Source organism: Arvicanthis niloticus, chromosome 24, assembly GCF_011762505.2.
Source record: "Arvicanthis niloticus isolate mArvNil1 chromosome 24, mArvNil1.pat.X, whole genome shotgun sequence".
Taxonomy (NCBI): domain Eukaryota; kingdom Metazoa; phylum Chordata; class Mammalia; order Rodentia; family Muridae; genus Arvicanthis; species Arvicanthis niloticus.
In genome coordinates this window covers 4,074,719-4,081,278 of record NC_133432.1, presented here as the reverse complement: position 1 = coordinate 4,081,278, position 6,560 = coordinate 4,074,719, and the positions used below count along the sequence as shown (strand labels likewise).

The 6,560-nt window shown below is 52.2% G+C and overlaps 1 long non-coding RNA gene across 1 annotated transcript; it reads right to left on the bottom strand.

The window, feature by feature from the left end:
* Positions 1-1,071: 1,071 nt before the first annotated feature.
* LOC143437572 (uncharacterized) lies at positions 1,072-5,857 on the bottom strand. The gene is made up of 4 exons (XR_013106974.1): positions 5,683-5,857; positions 4,141-4,211; positions 3,682-3,751; positions 1,072-2,733 (listed from the first exon to the last, which is right to left on the bottom strand). It is a non-coding gene; the product is annotated as an uncharacterized LOC143437572 (long non-coding RNA).
* Between the last annotated feature and the right edge of the window lie 703 nt (positions 5,858-6,560).

Genomic DNA, 6,560 nt, shown 5'->3' with positions numbered 1-6,560 from the left:
GGATAAAGAGGGACATAGGACAGGGGACAGATCTGGGAAGAGTTGGTGGGAGGTGTGGGGGTGACTGTGTTCACAAATGTATAAAATTTCTCAAAGAATTCGTAAAATATTGTACTACACTTTGTAGTTGAAATAAGCAATCAGCTGTGCACTTAGCATCGTGTCAGCCTTCCTGTGCTGCCAGAGCTTCATCCATGGCTGAAGCCATGACGACCAGGTCCCTCCCCAACAGGTGCCTATGAGGAGCTGTGTACCTGTGTCTTATTGTGTCAGTCCCTACTGGATAAAAGCGTCTTCGGAGCATAAAGTAAAAAGTCACCAAAAGGCGCCAGGTGCTGCGGTTTGTAAAGCCATGATGTCATGTTACCGTTTCGTGATACGAAGGACGGCCCTGAAATACAGCTAACAATAAGTAAGTTTGTTCCTCTTGTAGGCTCTGCTGCATCAATGAAAGACTATTCAAAAACAAAAAAGGCCCATGGCCAGGCTCTGGGACGGTACCTTGTGTAATGTCTGCAGAGTTTATGAGGGAAAACACACTTATTCTTACCACTAGGGTCTGGAAAGTCTGATATCAAGGGGTGAGGCTAACCAGTCCGGCCCATATTGTCCTCCCACAGCACCTCCAGGCGAGAGAGAGAGAGAGAGCAGGCTCAATCTACCTCCCCACCTCCCCAACATCCATTCCTGACAGCCCCACCGGAAACACCCCATGTCTCGGCCTGAGGATGCTCTCACTGCAAATTAGGATTCCAACCCACACACCTCAGGGAACACCACTCAGCCCCCACAGCCACCTTGATGATGCAGCCAGCCTGGCAGGAGCAGCCAAGAAGCCTCCCTGTGCAAGGGCTCCAGTTTCAGACCAGTGTGAGGAGCCAGCAGTCGCAGAGTTCCCAAACAGAGTCCCCATTCCTGCAGTAACCTGTCTCGAGAGGCATCCATGAGACGGCACCCACAACTAACGGCAGCATAGATGTGTGCCCAGTGCTCATGCAAGGCTCTCTTACAGAGTACAACTCATTTTATTTTATTTTATTTTATTTTTTATTTATGAGTACACTGTAGCTGTCTTCAGACACACCAGAAGAGGGCATCGGATCCCATTACAGATGGTTGTGAGCCACCTTGTAGTTGCTGGGAATTGAACTCAGGACCTCTGGAAGAGCAGTCAGTGCTCTTAACCACTGAGCCATCTCTCCAGCCCTGGTATAACTCATTTTTATTAGTTGAAAAGTTATACAGTAAATTCTGATTGTGGTTTCCACTCCGGCACCTCCTCCCACATCCTCCCCACCTCCTTGGTTCTTCCAACACCAGGTCTCCTTTCTCTTTCTTTTCATAAAACAAAGAGACAAATATATATATTAAAAAATATATCATAAAGTGCAAATGAAAAGCAAACAAACATAAAAAGACAAAATCAGAAAACATAATATGCAAACAAGACTAGTTACACACATGGGGGGGGGGGGACACAAATCCTAAACCAAGAAATTTGAGACAAAATAAAACCACAGACAAGGATACAAGGATACCACTGAGAGCTGTTTCTGGCGGCCATCTGCTGCTGGGCATTGAGCCTGCCCTTAAATGTAGTTTATATACCCAGTGAGAATAAGCTGGAGAAAGTCATTTTTCCTTTCAGACCCTTTGTTGACTGTAGATAGGGCAGGGGTTGGTTACGGATTGAGGGAGCCCACGTCTACTTCCCCCAGTGCCAGGAGCCAAGACTTTATTGCCCTCCTGCCTGAGAGAAAATATTAACCAGATAAGCAACTTGAGCGAGAAATGCCTTATTGCCCTCTTGCTTGTGAGAAACTAGATAAGTGATTTGGGCTAAGGAATGCTTGTGGGCGTAGAGACCTTTGCAATTACAGGATGACCCTAAACCCTAACTGTTAAATGGCCCTCCCGCCTGCTTGTATTTATAATGGCGGCCTGAACAATAAAGTTTAAGCACTTGGTCAGACATTCAGACCTGTGATTCTTCTTTGTGTCTCTTGTCCCATCATTCTTTTGTGCATCTCCCTCCCCTTTCCTAGGGTGGTCTCCTCTAATCCCCTGCAGGCCCGGGCACCCCAGCAGGTGCTGTGGTGAAGGAATGCTTCTGCTTTGACCCTGTTCAGGCCCTGTGTACTGGCTGTTATTTTGGAGTGTGAGAAGGCAGCATTGAGCATCGGCCTCAGCATCCTGTTCCTGAAGTGTGTAAGAGCTCACAGAACTGTGACAGTACACACACACACACAGAGTCCGACTCTTAAACCTGAGAGGCCAGAGAGAGCCCAGGGCTTGACTGGAGGATTCTCTTGTCTGGAAATGGAAACTTGAAGTACAAGTAAGAGATTTATTGGAAATGGCACAAGGCATTCAGTGGCCCAGGCAGGGCACAGCCTGGATGAGCCTTAGATGACCCATAGATGAGTCTTATCAGCCATGTGCCAACCTGGACTTCGTGAGCACACAGACAGCTGCAGAGAAAGCTGGGGTGAGAGAAAGGATTGTGAAGTCTTAGGATGATGTGTGCTCCATTAACTCTTTATGCTCCGGAAGGATGTGAAGTGGAAATTTGAAGCTCACTTCTTCCCACCAGGGACATCGGCGGAGAGCTGAGAGCAGCATTTACTTACTCCCAGAACAGCCTGGGTACAAAGGCATGCTCACTGGCGAAAGACCGGGTGTGCGGGGCTCCTCCGTCTAGGAGATAACGGAACTAGGGCATCCACAGGACTTCTGTAAGAGCACGAGGGTTTACTGCTTTAGGTTAGACACCTGGGCAGGGACGTGCAGACCCACAGGGTTAGCATTTCCTTCTCAGCTCGCCCTGCTCCACAGCTTAGCGGCCTCAGCGTCTCTGAGTGGTGTCCACTGTCTTGGCCTCAGTGCCCTGGCCCCACCCCTGCAGTGGCTTCTCAGGGTAAGGGCAGGAGGACACCCAAGCACTGCCTCTCGCAGGAGCTGCTCAGACAGCAGCTGCCCCTCTGCAGAGCACACTGTTCCTGGGGGAGGGGGCACTGAGAGGTCTGGAGCTGGAGCAGGGAAGAGGGGACCAGTCCTGCAATAGCTCAGAGCCCCCAGGGAGATCCCCTCCACCATCCAAGGCCCACAGGGAAGGTCTGCAGCCTTTGGGCACTCCAGTGCCCCACCCCTCACTCCAGCAACCTGTGTGTGTGGGTGCACACTTGTGATTCCTCAGGCATTTGTTACATGGGCCTGGGCCGCACCTTCTGAGCCCACCTCCAGCTTCTTTCCTCGCACGTTCCAAGTATTTGTGCCAACCACGGGCCACACATGGCTAAGCCCAATGGCACGTAGGTGAAAGAGAAGGTAGAAGTTAGCTCTTTACACCAAACTTACAAACTACCTGCTTGTGTCCCCAGCACCCTTTGTCCTTATGGCCTGCCTGGGCTCTAGGGTACAAAGGACCTGTAAAAAGAGATAGCCCTGAGCATGCGCACAGACCCCCTAGCTTCCCTTTGATGGCTGCCATCCCACAGCTGCCCTGCTCCATCTTACAGGACATCTCAAGGATCCAGTGACATTGCATAGGTGGTTTGTTAGTGTGTTTTCTAGACACCACTCCGTGATCAACACCCTGGGTTCCTTTCTGGGTCCCTGCTGAATTCTACAGGCCTCCCCATTAGTGAGCCCACCTCACAGCCCAGTTTACTGTTTACTGACCTTACCATCTCTGGTAGAGGTGAGAGAGTTTGTAGGCTTGCGCCGTGCACACTCAGGAGTATTCACAGTCCTTGAATAAAAAAGACTGCATTCAGAGCCCTGGGAGAACTCGGGGAGGGTCAGGAGGATGGCCGAGCGTGCAAACGCTAATGGAGACTCAGCAAGCAGGGCAGGAGTTCCAGTTCAACAGGGACGCAACTCGGCAATTCCGTCCTTATGTCTATGACGTCAGCTAAGGATCTCTCCTGCCCAGGGCAGGGGCCCCATAATAAAGCTCTGAAGACAGCTCTAACCAGAGTTCCAGACCTCGTTCGTGAGCCCTGGACCCAGTGTGCTACCATCCAGAGCCACACTACTCAACTCATGGTTTCCCGCCTCTTCAGAGAAGAGAGGTGCCTCATCCCTCTCCAGGATGTCCCTCAAAGTCCTCAAGGAAGAGAGGCGAGACACCCCGTTTACCTGTTGGGTTGGTTTCTCTGGTGTCCGACACTAGCAGTCACCGTCATATGCATCACACATGGGGGAGAGGTCTGGGGATGAGAATGGGAGATTCCTATGCTCACACACGGATGAAGAGATTCTGTCCCTCACTTCTGTTCCTCGCTATCACCTGAGATTGGGTCTTAGAGTCACCACCCTAGACCCAGACATGCCAGGACCCATTGCCGCATGCTTTCCTGCTCTCCCCTCTGCCTAACCAGGCTCTCATGCTCCCTCTCCAGTGCCATCATAAGCATGGCAGAGGAGCTGGAGGGAGAGAGACACCCATTCTAGGGGCCACGTAAAGCTGCTGCATCCCATGTCTGGAAGCAAGCATGGCGGTCCCGCCCTCTCCTTACTCCCCACAGCCCCTTCCAGCCCATCTGCATACTCCATGCCCTCACCCTGACTCTCTTGGCTCAGTCTGCTCCCAGTAAGGCCTGCATCACAGGACCCACACTGGCCTCACCTGCCCTTAGGTGGGCGGCTCCTTCCCCTCATGTAAAGGAACCTGCCTCTCTCTGCAGGGAAGGACAACAGACACTTGGCATCTGGGGGGAGGGAAGCCTCAGGCACAGCGTATGTCCCAGTCTTCCACCTGATGGTGGCACCCGACCCCCTTCTGTGAACTCTCCCCTCAGAGTTCTTCTCCAACTCACACCATAGTGACCCACTCCCTGCTGCGGTCCCTGCCCTCAGGCACAGCCTCACTCGCCACCTGCGAGTAACTCATAAAACAACACAGAACTGCTTCACAAGAGGGTCACAAGAGCAACCCTTTCCTTCACGTAGAATGGCAGCTTAGCTTGTCCCACAACCCTTCCCCGTCCTGAGAGACCGTGTAGTTCACTCAGCAGTAAAGGTTCGGCGGAGCCTTCAAAACTCAAAACTCAGCCTAAGGCAGCTTCCTCCTATGGGGTCCCTGTGTATCTTTCTGTCATTCTGAGCCTGTCCTGCTTTTCAAAACGGTGCGCACGTGGGCTGTTGCCACCTGCAGTTTGTCCTGACAGGTGTTGTGTCTCTCCATCCTCCCATTTCAAAAATCTCTTTAAATGGGAGTGGCCTAAATGTCAGAGGTCAGAGGCTAGCCCCATGGATTAAACAGCAATAAGACCTAACCACATGTTGTGTACAAAAAGGCCGACTTTCAATACGGAAACACAGGCTAAAGGAAAAGGGGTGGAGAAAGGCGCTGGTTTTGCTCACACAAATCAAAAGTAAGCCAAGCAGCTGCAGATCCATCAAGCAAAGCAGCCATCACAGTGAGGAAAATGATCGTGGACGAAAACAGGGTTCACCTTTGGCTCGGTGGGCCAATCCTCAAAGCCATAGCGTCCCCAGCCTCCACATCGCTGGGTTCCCTGGAGTGAATAGTCCCATATCGTAGGAAGCAAAACCGGGTAGATTTGCGGAAGAAACAGGCAAATTCTCTATTGCAGTTGGAGACTCGGCCCTCCCCTCTTACTGATAAATGCAGAAGACAGAAAAGCAGGAGAACCTCAAAGGCAGGCAGAGCCTCACCTGCCACCATCAGTATCCACACAGCCCCGCAGTGAGCAACAGGAGAATCTACATCACGAGCACATGAAACATTCCCAGGAAAGCAAGCCAACTCAGGCGAGGCGCGTGGTGGGCAGTATCGCGCATGCGCGCAGCAGGAAGGCGAGAGCCCCAAAGCACCAACTTCAGCCTCCTGACCTGGCCTTGACAGTCCCGCTGCCCTCTTGGTCATATTCTATTTGACCTCTCGGGCAGCCATGATTCGTGGAGGAGGATGGCAACCGGGTGGAACTTTGGAGGTGGGAGCACCTGGAAGTATCTCGGGAATCATCACCTTCCCGTTTCTCAGGACACTGGCTGAGCGCCAGGCCCTACACTGGCCCTGACCACTGACAATCTCATTGAGTCACTGGAGCCCGTCCCCACTGGCTTCCTTTTTTCTCTCCCAAAAACGTTTTCCACCCAAGCCTTGAGTGGTGTCTCTAGCACAGTGCGCCTGTGACCCTTTCTGTGTTGGGAGCCAGTGTGTGTGTGTGCTGTCCTCCAGACACACGTGTGGCTAAGGACACTTGAAATGAGGCTCGGGTGACTGAGAAACTGAGCTGTCGTTTACTTTTTGTAAAGTTTGGATGCACAGGTCTGGAGGGACATGCTGACCCCACCCCGTGCAGTTCTGAGCCCTGCCCTTGTGCTCCCGGGCCCTCAGGGACATGCTGACCCCGCCCCGTGGAGTTTCGAGCCCCGCCCCCACACTCCAGGGCTCTCATACTCATTGGCACTTTCACATCAAAGATCTACAATACTCCTCAGGGCCAGGGCCCCTCCCATCACCTGTCCTGGCCACTGGTTTGTCTGTCACACTGGTTTGCTTAGAGTCCGTGGAAACGAGAGCACTAGCT